Source organism: Heterocephalus glaber, unplaced genomic scaffold, assembly GCF_053883595.1.
Source record: "Heterocephalus glaber isolate CG9 unplaced genomic scaffold, H.glaber_assembly_v1.0 deba00001481, whole genome shotgun sequence".
In the NCBI taxonomy this organism is placed as follows: domain Eukaryota; kingdom Metazoa; phylum Chordata; class Mammalia; order Rodentia; family Bathyergidae; genus Heterocephalus; species Heterocephalus glaber.
In genome coordinates, this window is record NW_028258317.1 from 27594750 (window position 1) to 27610440 (window position 15691).

General features: G+C 33.6%; 1 pseudogene; it reads left to right on the forward strand.

Moving 5' to 3' along the window:
- Positions 1–4201: 4201 nt before the first annotated feature.
- LOC101705965 (nucleosome assembly protein 1-like 1 pseudogene) lies at positions 4202–5379 on the forward strand (annotated as a pseudogene).
- The last annotated feature ends 10312 nt before the right edge of the window (positions 5380–15691 follow it).

Consider the following 15691-nt stretch of genomic DNA (forward strand, 5'->3'; position numbering starts at 1 on the left):
AGTGCACCATAGTCACTTCCCATGTGTTTCAGATTTCACATACGTCAAACCAAAAAAAGTATGGATATATTTTTCCATGAAAATATCCAGTGTTTATTCACTTACCTGAAAACTACTTACTCAGACAATCTCTTCTTTCAAGGAACCATCTCTCAGCAACTTTAATATTTCAAAATTTCAGTACAGTCATCATGAACTGTTATTGAGATGATCATTGCCAAATATTCATGTTGACTTAACCTTGCAAACACTTCATTATGCTTTGGTAAACACAACCTCTGATTGTGACCTATGCTTCAAAGATCAGGAATCATTTACAATTGCAGTAACACGTGGGGAGCAGGAAGTCATGAACAGCCACCAGATGGGATTTTGGGTACTGTAAACTTCTTTATTTTCCTGGCCATTTGGTGGTAACTCTATCTTACTTCATATATTATTGGAGCAGAGCAGAAAATATAAGACAGTTTTGAAACCTAAAGCATTAGACTGCCCACCAGGAAATTCCAACTTCCAAGTAGTTTATTTAGTGATCTTAATTTATTCAGTTTATTCAGTGGTCTTAGTTTTGTCCCCCACAGTTAACTGTTTATTATAGTGGCTGCCAATGCTGCATTTTTTTTTTTGGTGTGTGTGGGGCGGGTACCAGGGATCGAACTCAGGACCTTGTGCTTGCTAGGCAGGCCTGGTGCCACTGAGCTACATCCCCCACCCTGATGCTGCTTTTGTAGTTGTTATTTGGCACAAAGTTGAGGAGAGATAAGTGTCAGAGTTAGATAGACTAGAGTTTTCCATCTGAATAGAGTGGATTACTAGTTGTCTAGGGAAACTACTAATAAAACCTCGGCTAAGTTGCTTATTTCTATGAGCTTTTATTCCCATGTGAAACTATGATTAAAATTGTCTTACTTGCATGTGTATCATAAATACTTGAAATAAATTGTAAGAAGTGCTTATCAATGTTTAAGCACATTGTGGGTTCTCCATTAATGAAAGCTACTCATGTAATTATCTTGTTAATGAACTTTAGATCCTTCTTTAACACCAAATAGCTAGAATAGGATTTGGTAAGCTTTTTTTATAGAGCAACAGAGCAAGAAATTTAGGATTTGTAGATGAAGAGGCAAAACAGGAGGATATTATGTAGGTACTTATAAAACCATCTAAACTGTAACTTTAAAAAAAAAAAAACCTAAAAGTGATTCTTAGCTCAATGACTGTTAGTAACTCCATGAATACACAAGGTGGAGGCAATTTGGCCACAGGCTATGGTATGCTCAGCCCTGGATTAGAAGATTAAAATTGAGCAGCAACATGAAACCACTCAGCCATTTTCCTGTTTTGGTGAAAGAGTAGTTAGTATTAGCTAAAATGAGAAATTAGCAGAGAACAACTTTTATCTATTCTGCTATTATTCATGAGAACATGCTTTTGTTTTATGGAGTTTATCTTAATTATCTCTTTTGTTAAACAAAGCCTAAGACATTCAGTACATACTCATAAGGTTTCCTAACAGAAAGCAGTGAAAAATTTAATAGAGAAATATATTCTACAAGAACTTTCTGTCATTCAAAATCAAAATATGACCTGGTAAATGACAAAATCCCTGAAACAGAAATATTTATATATAGATATACAATAACTAACCATGACTTGGCTATCAATTTATTAGTGTCATTTATTGTGAATTTACCAAGTGCCAGACTATGTACTAATTCCAGTGGATATATCAACAAAACAAACACATTAATGATTTTGAAACCTACACTGATTGCAGAAATACAAGCAATAAATAGTGTGGTACTTTAGAGGGTAATGAGTGTAATGAAATATTTTTTAAGTACTATGAAGGAAAAATATTGAAAAATGTGTGTGCTAACTTGCTTGTGTGTGGGATAGGGCAGTTGCAATTTTATATAAAACAGTAGGGGCTAGTGTCCATAATAAGGACAAGTGTTCCCTAGCTAGCTCTGCTATTACCTGGGAACAGCTATTACAGGTAGAGGTAAATTTGAGGAGGAGTAGCATCAAGGAGAAACTAAGCTTACAGCCAGTTAAGGTAGAGGGAGGAAGGGAAGAATATCACATGAGGTTATGCTTTGATAGCCATTTTGGTAGTCCTCCAAAAAAAGACATGTTTTTATCCTTTTAGACAAATGCTAAGATACTAGAGAGACAGAAGCATAGTCGTTTTGATTTTATCAAAATTCCTCAAGAGTGATTTGTTTATGAGATTCTTCTTTGTACTTAATTTTTCAATAAATACAAATAAATTATATTACCATGGTGATTTTCTTCAGTCTATTAGGTATCATTTATCTTATTCATTTTTATCATTTCATTTTAAATGCTTTTTCCTTTCAAAATAATGATAAATAAGGAAATTAAGCATTTTCTCATTCATTAAGAGATATATTCAGTATATGTTACACATTAGATTCTGTATGTAATAACCTACAATATAAGGATGATTCCATTATATTGAAAAAGCTTATACTCTATTGGAAAATTATTAGAAAAAATTAGAAAATATAAGAAGAAAACAGTTGCAATGTAGAGTAATTCAATATATATTCACTATATACTAACTGCTATATTTTATTATTGTCACTAATTCTCTACACAGAATAATAATTATGATAATAATACTCCACAAAAGAGCAAATGGGGCTGTCTTGGAAAAATCATGGTATTAATTCCATATATAATAAATGGATCTTACTTTCTATTTATATAAAACTAGACAGGACTCTATTCTTTCTGTACTTTCCAGTCTCTTTGAGCATTTGAAACTGTTACTGTTGGTTCCATTTCATAGGTGTTAGCTTTCCTTGAATTTTGAGTTTTTATTTTAAAATTTAAAAAGATTGTGTGTGTGTGTGTGTGTGTGTGTTGAGATTACTATGAATCATTTCTACCAACTAGAAGCAAAAAAGTTGCCAGAAAATTAGAATTGATAATCAATAGCACAAAATCATACAGCAGTGTAGCATGGATTTCCACTGAGCTATTTAGGAAAAGACACGGGATTAGAAGTAAAGAAAGACTTAATTCAAATGCTTTCTTTGTGGTTTGCTGTTGCCATGGGAATGTAATTTTGTATCAGTTAAGTGTATTTATTTTCTTACTTATTTCCTACCTGTGATAAAATTTTATCTCATGGAAGTTAACTCATCTGACCACAAAGGAAGTGAGAACTACTGAGACTTCAGTGCAATTGAAGCAAGATGTATCCTGTGATAAAAACCACAAAAGTGGTCTAAACGGTGAAACTTATCTAAGAATCAGGGGATATACAAATCACACATAGAAGGTAGTGATCAACTAGAACTTCTCAGAGAAGGTTGCACGTGCACACATGGAATATTTCCAGGAGAGAGAAAACTTAAAGAAATGTACAGTTCATTCTACTCTAAAGGAATGGAGTGACTAATGATGCTGTTCATACCGCATGGACATGAATGCCCCCAGCAGGGCAAAATGCCTGGCTCTAGCTGCAGTGGAGAACTCAGAGGGTGTAATGAACTATGTGAAGAAAAGTAGTTTGTAGCCAGATTCCAGGGCTCTCAATACTTGGATTTTTATGATTTTAAAATTTTATTCCAAGAAATGAAGTACTTACTTTGCATTACAAGTTCTTTTTCTTGTTTTTGTTCTTTCTTTTAGGCAAGCTTCCCACATTGAAACAGATTATATTCCATATTGAGTTTTTAGGTTACTCAATATAATGAACAAAGAGATCACATTTTAATGAATATGGTCATGGGGATTGTAATGATTTTATTAAAATTTTCTGCAGTAAACAATAAAATCTCATAGCTATATTCGCATATGTTTAAGCTTTATAAATTAAGAGCTTTCATCTTACAGTTAGAAATATGGCTTACAATTTGTTTTACGTTATAATTCTTGGTGGGTTTTTTTGGTTTTTTTGGTACAAGGAATCTAACTTGGGTCCTTGCGCTTGCGCAGCAAGCGGCGAAACCACTGAGCTAAATCCCAGGCCCTACATTATAATTCTTATAACTAGCTATGTGACCTTAAAAATGTATAAGCCCTCAGTTAAAGCTTATCTTGCTTTTTTAACGCCGTGTACTCACGGCGCTGCCTCCTGTTCCTCCTGCCTCCACAGTGTCCTTAGTCACTCCTGCACAGCTCGGTCACTTAATTCCCTGAATTAGTCGCTGATAGTTGTAATTCTTACAACATGGCAGTCACTGACAACAAAGAACAGTCTGAACTTGATCAAGATTTGGATGATGTTGAAGTAGAAGAAGAAGAAACTGGTGAAGAACCAAAAATCAAAGCGCGTCAGTTGACTGTTCAGATGATGCAAAATCCTCCGATTCTTGCAGCCCTTCAAGAAAGACTTGATGGTCTGCTAGACACACCAACAGGATACATTGAAAACTTGCCTTGGGTAATTAAGAGAAGAGTGAACGCTCTCAAAAACTTTCAAGTTAAATGTGCACAGATAGAAGCCAAATTCTTCGAGGGAGTTCATGATCTTGACAGGAAGTATGCTGTTCTCTACCAACCTCTATTTGATAAGCGATTTGAGATCATTAATGCAATTTATGAACCTACGGAAGAAGAATGTGAATGGAAACCAGATGAGGAAGAAATTTTGGAGGAGATGAAAGAAAAGGCCAAGATTAAAGATGAGAAAAAGATGAAGAAAAAGAAGATCCTAAAGGAATTCCTGAATTTTGTTTGACTGTTTTTAAGAATGTTGACTTGCTCAGTGACATCGTTCAGGAAAGTGATTAACCTATTCTGAAGCATTTGAAGGACGTTAAAATGAAGTTCTCAGATGCTGGTCAGCCTATGAGTTTTATCTTAGAATTTCACTTTGAACCCAATGAATATTTCACTGATGAAGTGTTGAGAAAGACTTACAGGATGAGATCTGAACCAGATGATTCTGATCCCTTTTCATTTGATGGACCAGAAATTATGGTTTGTACAGGGTGCCAAATAGATTGGTAAAAAGGAAAAAAATGCCACTTTGAAAACCATCAAAAAGAAGCAGAAACATAAGGCTCGTGGGACAGTTCGTACTGTGACTAAAACAATAATTCCAATAATTCTTTCTTTAATTTTTTTGCTCCTCCTGAAGTTCCTGCGAGTGGAGATCTGGATGCTGCTGCTGAAGCTATCCTTGCTGCAGACTTTGAAATTGATCACTTTTTATGTGAGTGTATAATTCCAAGATAGGTGTTGTACTTTACTGGAGAAGCTATTGAAGATGAGGATGATGATTATGATGAAGAAGGTGAAGAAGCAGATGAGGAAGGGGAAGAATAAGGAAATGAGGAAAAGGATCCAGACTATGACCCAAAGAAGGGGCAAACCCCAGCATAGTGCAAGCAGCAGTGAAGCAGGATGTATGTAGCCTTGAGGATAACCTGCACTGTAATAGCCTAAACACAACTATTATTTACTTACAGACTTATGTTTTTGTATTTTCTTGGTAGACTCAGTAATTTTTTTAAAGGGTTTATATTTTAAAGACCAATTTTTTAAACTAGCATTTTAAATATAGTTTTCCTGTCAAATACATTGAATGCACAGATTCTCTGAAGCATGTTCATTCATTGCTGTAATTTGGTTCTTTGCATCATATAATTATTGGAGTATAACTATGAAAATTAACTTTTTCCTGAAGAATCAAAATAGTTTTCCTTCTAATAGTAGAGTGGGTTTAAGCCACTTGCATAGCTGTGGTTTTCTTTTTTTCTTTTTTGGTTACAGAAATGCAGTGACGTACTAAGAGAATTCATCATTGAAAGGAAAAAAAAAAAAACTGTAGTTTTGTGGTTAAGAATTTCCAGTAAGACCAAATCTGATAATTGTCAGCTTATTAATGGATTTTTATATTTTAGGTGATGGTTAATTGTAAGGAAGCCTAACTTACATGGTTATGGTTACCACAGGGAAGTGAATAAAACCTAGAATTTTCAGAAGCTAAATTGATACTATTTTAGTGTACTTCTAAATTTAGCAATCATTGACTAAGAGTCTTTTCTTTGTGGTAGGGTCTACTTTCTGCTTTCCTGGAAAGGATGACTTTACATTATCTGTTGAGCCTATTTCACATTTTTTTGTTAATTGTTTGCTTGTTTTGTTTTTGGATCCCAAAATAAAAATGTTAAATGCCAAAAGAAGCTTATCTTATAAATTCATATTCCCTGAGGTCATTTCCAAATAGAATATATAAATTATTTAATTTTAGTTTTTAAGGAAAGTTTTTCAAGTACAGATTAATTAATGCAATATAAGCCATGCTTTGAGAAAGTAAATCTATGTACTCTAAAATTTTTGATAACACATTATCAATCAACCTTGCATTTAAGCAATTTTCAACTTGCATTGTTTAAAAAGAACAGAATACAAGAAATAATGGAAAAATAATTTATTTTACAAATCAGATGCCAAAGTTCTATCCTTGATCTTACTACTTTTGTAACCTTGAATACATTACTTAAATTTGATGAGCTTCATTTCACTTCTGCACATAGTGTAGTTAATAATACCTACATACATTCTCTATGCCTATTTGCTTTTGAAGCACTCAGCGAACTTTTACTGCTGTGTCACTTGACTTTATTGGCAAAAGCTGAAGATAAGATCGATGGACAATATTTTCCTTTGCAGTTGACTTAACTTCACCTATTTAGATGGATTTTGATATTTTTAAAGAATTTATTCATCTGTAAATCATATAGGAAAAGAATATATTTGATCTATAAAAATAATGTATTTTTCATATTTACAAGTCAGAAAACAGTCAAAATTAAATGACTTGCTCAAGATTAGACAGTTGTAATATTTTCTGAGTGATTCTGCCTTGGGAGAGTGTATAGAGCCCACTACACAGTTATTGTTCAATTTCTAAAACTTTGCTCAGATGAGTCTTCTGGTTGATTGCAGTCTAACCATACGAAAAATGCCAAAATATTTTGAAATTTTAGTCTCTCACAAATGAATTTCTAAAGCTTCAATGTCATAAACATTGTATTACACAAAATAGAAGAGATTGAACAGAACTTTTGTAATGACAAAAATTATACTTGTTATGATCCCTTTTTTTTTATCTAGCACATATAGATAAAATACATAGTTGGTGAGGTATGTATTTCACCAAGTCTGTATTATGAATTGGTCACATATTAAGATAAGAAACCCCAAATGGATAGAATGAAAAGACATCAAAAATTTCTAAAATCAGTATTTTTTTCACTAATAATGGTCTATATTTGTTCCAACTCTCTTTATATAATCAAGACAATCTCCTGAAAATAAATAATTGCATTCTAAAGCCATCTTCTCTTGATGTTTTTATATCATCTAATGAATAGGCCACTATGATTATTATTGCATATCCCAGGCAAGATGCAAGTTGCAGTTTAGTTCTCACTTGGAGCAAGATTGCCTGAACACCTCCCACAAGTACCAATTAGAAAGCAAGAGCATTCTTCCTGTACACTCCCTAGACTCAGCGAGTAACAAAATAAAAAGTCCTTTAGCGAACTTCATATCAAAAAGGGAAAAGGTGAAATCAATGGAACAATAAAAACTGCAATCTCTTTTTGTCACATTTTATGACCTCATCACTAACAGACTCCACAAGGTCATCACTCCTTGTATTAGTCAGTTAACAGCCTGGGCACCATCACTGCTACTTTTGAACTGGAATTTTTTTTTTTCAATATTGCTTTTTGTTTGTTTGTTTTATTGGATATTACTACCCCCCTTTTGGTTAAAATGAACCTCAAAGAAGAATGCTATCATAGAATGCAATAAAACCATGAAAGAAAGGTATAAGTTGCTTTCAGATGCCATCATTCCAGATGGCTTCTCTTGCCACATTGATTCTTTACAGTTAGCAGCCTGTTCATTCAGACATCAAACAAAAGCCAAAAAATTAATGTTCTCGGTGTACAGCTGATTACAATTTCTGCTCTGATTTCTTGAGATGTAGACAAAAGCAAAAATATGCTTCTATGCATTAGAAACACATCCTCTACTGTATAGGAAGGGTAACGTGGAAATAGGCAACCTTACTTGCAATAAGTAACACACATTTGAAGGAAAATAGGAAAGCTTCATTTATTTTTGTCTAACATTGTTATGATCGATAATCTCTGGTTCCATTTTAATGTGGCATAGGAAAGAATATTATTTGTATGTTTGTATATAGGTAGGTAGATAGTTATGTATGTATTTATCGTAGTACTGAGTTTGATGGAGACTTTAGGACATTCTTTTCATGAAATTTTGGTAAGTTAGGCAGAGATTCCCTGGTTATTCATAGCTATAAAGTTTTATGCTTTTTGTTTTGTTTTGTTGTTCAGGATTAGGGATTCAACCCAGGGCTTTCACATGGGGCTACATCTCTAGGATTATTTTTTGTTTTTCATTTTGAGACAGTGTCTTGTTAAGTCACCACTTCACTCGGCCTGGGGTCAAAATTTCAATCCTCCAGCCTCAGACACCCAAGCTGCTGAGATCACAGGCATGATCCACCATGCTCAGCATAACCATAAATCTTTCACTCATATTTTCCTCTTTAGATGTATTCTTTGCTCATCTCAGTATCTTCCTTGGGACTTTTTATTTCTTCTTCTGAGTCTCTTTTCTACCTGAGATCAGATGATTCTTAACAACATATTATTAAGAATATTTATATTCCCAACCTTTACAAAAAGGTCTTTCCCCTCTTGAGATAATAGAATCTTGGGTCTCATTCATAGTTTCTAACTTTAATGTAATCTTGAAATTCTTCTGCTCTCCATTTACCTCAGGGCCCACACATCATATAAACCCTCAGTGGTCTCCAATGTGCCAACTCCAGTTTACTGTTTTTGCACCATCATTCCCACATGTTTCCTATTTAAATCCTTTGGCAACCATCATACTTGTATGTCTGTTCATAACTGTCACAGGCCAATACCTCAGTCAATTCTCTTAGTCCTTTGAGTTTGTTACTAAATAGATATAAATGTGCTTTCAACTTTTAGCATTCATTCTGAAATTAAGACACACTTTAAAACAACTCACATAATGCTCCTGTTATAAGGCTTCTTCTACTATATGACAATAAGCTCTGCTTTTTCTTGCCACTCTAGTTAAGAGGTTGAATATCCCCCAAAGGCCCATATGTTGAATGATTGGTGCCCAGGATGTTGCTGTTGGGAGGTAGTGGAGTCATTTGGAGGTAGGCTAGTTGAGAGTTTCGTGGGTCCCTGGGGGCATGCCTTTGAAGAGAATTGTGTGACTGTGGTGTCATGATTTATAATGAGATGTCCCCCTAAAGCCTCATGTGCTCATAAGTGGAGACTTTGAGAGGTGAATGGATCATGGGTGTGTGATACTTATCAGTGGATTAGTTCACCAATGAGTTTATATCTAAATGTAATATTGTGAGGTGAAGACTGGTTGGAGGAGGTGACTCACTGGCGGCATGGTCTGAAAGAGTCTCTCTTTCCTTCCTCCCTTGATCACTCTCTGCTTTCTGCTCCCATGAGATGAGTTGTTTCTCCTCTGCCAAGTCACTCTACCTTGCAGCCAGATTATGGAGTGAAACCTCTAAAAACTCTGAGCCAAAATAAACCTTTCCCCCTTAGACTTGGGGATATCCAGTATTGTGTCCCAGCAATGAGAAAATAACTAAGAGATTCGGGTTTCTTCCTCTCTATCTCTGCTTCCTCTTGAGATATGACTGCTTGCTCTGTCTCACTCTCCTACCATTGCCAGTCAGTGCCTTCAAGAGAAGCCCAAACCAATGAGGTATTTGATCTTGGACTTGAAAATCTCAAATTGTGAGCTAAATGGTCCATTTCTCTTTATCAATTTAGTTGCCACAAGTATTTCATTAAAGAAATACAAAAAATTACTAACATACACCTTAGGTATCAGCTTGTAAGAACAAAATGCACTATCTTCAAAATCATAAACTCTAACATCTGTGTACAGTTTCCCACTCTCCTTCTGCCCTCCATCCTGAATCCCAGCACACTTGCTTCCCACCCCTTCAATAGGCTATCACTCATTTCTTTCAGTTTCAGAAGAAAAAGAATGTTTTATTCCTTTCAGAGCTGAACTCAGATATCAGTACTTTCTTAATTAATTGTGTGACACTAGACATGCTATGTAGGTTCTTAAATTTTCAGTCCTCTCACTGCTAACTTGAGTAATTGACAAATTAATTAAAATACAAGTAAATGCTTAGCAAATTTCCTGATATGTCAAGTATTCTGAAATGCTTATATATTTGATATTTCCTATTTGTTTAGAGGAATAGTCATATATGAAAACACAGATTTATGTGCCAGATTGCAATCATTAAAATGAAGGCAAATACTACAGTGTTACACAGCACTAGGTAATGAACAGGCTTTTCAGAGAAACATGAAAGCCAAAGGCCAGCAAGAGAACACCCATCATTTACTATTTTATCTTCATTTTAGAAAGAGATTTGCCAGGGCCAGTCTGATTACATTCCCAAGGAGGGAAATAGCTCTTCAATATTTATTGTTAATACTTTACCATTTTAAAGAACAAATGAAGGGACATATCTGGTAAGTAATTGTATAGATTGAAGAACTGTCAGTGAGCAGTTGTTCCATCAAATATAGCTGTAAGAACAATTTTCTAAGAAAAATTTAGTATTTCAAATCTTAAGAAAATCCAAATTCAAACTTCTAGGAAGAAGACACATCTTGGTTCTGTAAGAAACTGAACCTCATTTAGATTTTACTGCTAGGGAAGAAGGAGCCTTCTCTCCTGTTGGCCGTATCACAGGAATTCGACATTCTGGAACAAGCCACACTACAATGCTTCTCATTGTTCTACAAATGATGTTTGATGAATAATGTTCATAAAAATTTAGAAGCACTTGCCATTGGGTAATAGTGTAAATAAGTTAAATTACATCTGTTTTGTAGAAAATTGTAAGGCCATTAAAAGGTTTTCTACATAGAATTTAAACTTTGAGAAAAAAATAAAATAATTCAAAGTAGTATCATTGCATATAGCTATTAAATGTGATAGACATAAGAATTGAACAATTGAAGTTTTGCAAAATTCATAATGAGTATGCTTCTAAAGAAAGGACTAAAACATAAAAATATAGGATTTAATTTTAAGATATAAATGTAACAAAAATAATAGTGAGACTTACAAAAAATTCTATAATCATTATGATGATACACAATCTTTTTTTCTTTTAGTACCAGGGATCAATCTCGGGACCTTGAGCTTGCGAGGCAGGCAGCAGAACTACTGAGCTAAATCCCCAGCCCCAAAATCTTCTTGAAGATAATCTAACTACTCATGAATCAATGCAATAACTAGTTCTAGTTCTAAAAACATGTTTATGCATAGTAGAAAATCTAAAATTAAAAGTTTGGCAAAATAGTACAAATTTAAAACTAAGCACTCTAACATGACTGTCAACTTTGAAAGAAATATAAAGCTTTGTAACATTTTATCCATTTATATACATTATTCTATTTCTATTCTTCAAGCCAACCTCAAAGGCCAACAAGACTAAGAAAGCCACACATACCAAAGCCAAGCTTCAGCAGAAGTAGTGGCAGAAACAACAAAGAAAGCAGGAAAGAAAAAGCCATAAACATTAATTCAGTTCGCTAGAAGTCCATCATCATCACTGTAATCTTCAAAGCCGGATCACTCTGTGGTAGCTTCAGATTTAATGTTAGAATCTTCTGTGACTAAATTGAAGAAATTAGCTGCTATCATCTTCTGAGCAGGAAAATTTACTCTGTGTAATTTAATGTAAAAGAGCCTTTTACACTTGTGACCATTTTGCCCTTCCACATTAGAGTAATAATAAGACTTCCCTTGAAAAGCCAAGAGAAGCTTTACTAGCTGTTCTGCTTTATTGGTGCTACAAAGAAATAGAAAAACTTGCAACTCAGAATACCAATTTCCAAAGCTTTTTTTCCTAGTTTGCATATTGTTCCACAATTTTATTTTTTATACTTCAAACCCAAATTAATGATAATGCTGACAAGAGTCAACTTTAGGGATGGATTAAATTAATTCTTTACTGTTTGTACTTTGAGTCTGTCTTTGAGTGATTTTGACCCACATAAACTCTTCCATTTATAAAGAAGTCCCAAATACTTGAAATCTTTCATAAAAGCATAATGGATAGGAATGAGTTATGCCTTACTTACTCATCATGTTGAATGTCTCCTAAGGTCTCTACAGGTGTTGGGTTTCATTACTCATAGAAAGAGCTCAGCATCCATACCATGTCCCGTAAAACCCTGTAGAACCTGGTCCTTGTTTACAACTACCCTGAAGAAAAAAATATAATGTTAATTACCTGGTATTATGATTCAATTTCTCATGTGTTCTATGAATCATGTATTTTAATAGGAAAAAATTTTCCCTAATAATCTCTGCTTGTTGAATAAACTGACCACCACAATCCACCCCCAGGCAAGATAAATGAAACATCTCCCCTTCTTAATAATACTCAAATGTAGGCATAATTTGTCCCACTAGGGGCCAAGAGTCAGTAATATAAATTGACGTTTTCCAAGGAAGAACTCAGTATACTAGATTCTTAAAAATATGAGAAAAGGGAAAAAATGGAAACAAAGTCTTCGTAAATAGGGAGGGGTGGAGGGGGTTGAAGAGAGGGCAGGGGAATGGGGAAAAAAATGAGAACCAAGATATATTATATGAAGGTACAAATTCCCAATAATGAATGTCAGCATATTGTATACCTAAAATGTACCAATAAAATTAATGAAAAAAATGAAGTAAAACAATAAAAAAGCAACAATAAATATTTCTACTAACACTCTTGTCATCTATCCAAATGAGATAAGGCAGTGATCGTAGCACTATCTTTTCATTTTTAGCCTTGAAGAAAAACATTTATTTCCACTCAAATTAAATAGGTACAGGCAACAAAACTTCACTGTACATCTACTACAATGAAATTAATGAAGAAATTAAAAAATTAAACATACTATGTTCCATGGCCACTCAATAGTGCATTAATGACATTAATTAAGATCCATTATTCACTGACATTTAGTTAATATACTGGCTACAATATACTTTTCAATTTAAAAGGGAATATATTTGGTCGTTTAATTAAAAAACAGTTGAATCCAAGGCTAATAATGTAAGTATGATTCTAGAATTTTAGATTTCAAAAGTTCAATTTGACTATTCATGTACCATAAATCAATGTCCTGTGTAATCAAAAGAGAAAAAATGAAAGTCTGTCTAAATTAATAATAGTTGAGCAGTCCGTGTATATTAATCTAATCTGATGAGTTTTATTACTTTGCAGAAATTTTCTCAAGGCTTAATATTTTCTTGCATAAAAAAAGAAAGGAAGATTGGAGATGATTAAAAATATAATTAAGGAAAATATTCATTTCAACTATAAATGAAAACTGGTAATGAATGAACAATGAATGACCATGGATTCTGTCATTACTCAGTAATCATATTTAATAGAGAAATATAGTTCAGATTGAAATATGCTGAAATAGAGCTAGAGAGAATTTTTTTTTAAAAGCACCTAAGTATTTTAATATCTAATTAGGTACCTTGAAGCAGTGAGCAATTTCACTAAGACTAAATTGCCCTTGCTACTTAAATCCTTTACAGGCAGATAGTATGGTCTGAGAAGCCAAACACTCTCACATTTGAAATGCATAGTTTTTGTAGGCTTTAAATGATTAAAATAAAACTTTGAGTTATAATAAAAAGTAATTGTGAAAAAGATAATTTATTAAAATAACAAAATATCATATTGTATGAATGTAGATATATATGTGTCAAAAGACAAAATTAAAATAAGATTAAGCAAAGAAGAAAACGTTCATAGTAAAGGTATATAAATTTCAATTTGAGGTTAAACCATGTAGTATGTATAGCTGTTGTTAGGAGAGGATCTCAAAATAGAATGAATCTGTTAGCCAATAAAAAATTGGAGAAATACTTTATGTCATTAAAATATGTCAAAATTCAGTCCAGATGTTTGGAAGAGTAATTATTTAAGGTATTTAGTTCAAGAAAACACCTCATGAGTTATTACAAACAGAAAGCACTGTCAAAAAATGAACAACTGAACCGGGGATTTAGCTCAGTGGTTCTGTCGCCTACCTCACAATAGCTAGGTCCCGAGTTTGATCCCTGGTACCAAAAACAAAGAGAACACCACCATACAGTGAACATAGCACACTTGAGTATGTATTTGTTAATTACTATGTGCTAGGAAACTTACTATATGATAGGTATTACAAAAAATAAGTGAAACAAAAACTACTGCACTTCCTGGATTTTTATTTCAGCTGGGGATGTCGTAAAACAAAGTTCAATTCATTTTAGAAAAGTGCTGTGTTGGAGAAGAGCTTGTTGTTGGAATACACTGCTAGCCTGATGAATTTAATGGAATCTTTGCTTAGAAAGATACAAATGTCCTTGATATAAGTCAATGGCATTATATCAGAACACATTTCAGTAGAAGCAAGTCTTGCTTGGTATAAAAAGGATTTAGTTTTGCACCTAGTTTTCTAATGCTCTGATATAACCAAAGCATGTCAATTATTAAAGTGATGATTAACATAACCTTCAGCCAATTATCTGTACAAAAGTAATACAAAGAGATCCCAAATTTTAGTAGCTTAAAACAATAATTATTAATTTACTCATAAAACAAAAGAATCACACATAATGTGGAATACTCATCCATTTTGATGATATCCATGGAAGAAGGGAACTCAGTGATTCATTTGCTAGCTCTTAAGTGATGCTGCCAGGAAGCAATTTTTGTTACTTATTTCTTTGATCTAAGACACTAACATTATCAAAACTAACTTGAAGGGGAAGGAGGAAAATCAACTCTATCCTGAAAAGTTAACCAAAATGTTGGTGAACAAAACTAATGGTAAATCTGTATTAGTACCACCCAAATAAATGATGTTTGCAAACCCTAGGAGATATGGAGAAGAGCACTGTAGGATGTTCTATTTTCCAGTGATGACTTGGAATACTACTAGAACCTAGCTATGAGGTTGTCCTTTATCACTTAAGGAGAAACCAAAGTCATGTGAGTGGACAATGTGCCTAGCAGGTCACTTAGGGATAATAATGGTTATGATAAAAAAAAAAAGACTTCAAAAATCTGAGTCATATTGTATAGCTGCTCCACTTTTACCCAGAGTTTTTTTTCTTCTTTTCTTACACCCACTTGATCTATAGGCAAGTCTCAATAAATTATAGCTATGGATCTTCTGGGGTATTGTTGAGATAAATGAGTTACAAAATCTACACCAAAAAAATGAAATGAGGGATCTAATTTTATGATTTTATTAGCTATAGTTCATGGAAAAATTGTGGAAATACTTAATTTAATTTTGGAATAGATTTAAAGTTCTTTTATAAAGTCCCTTTTTCCAGTAGTAGTAAAATTGTATAGCCAGATCTGTTGATTAGCCTTGGCATCACTGGGACAATATATGCAGCGTATAGAATTAAAAGAAAGAGAGGTTCCATAATTTTTTCATTAAGTTTATTTGTACATTTTAGGCACACAACATGATGACATTCATCATTGAGAATTTGTACCTTTACATGACATATCTTGTTTTTTCCCCATTCCCCTACCCTCCCTTCAACCCTTCCACTTCTC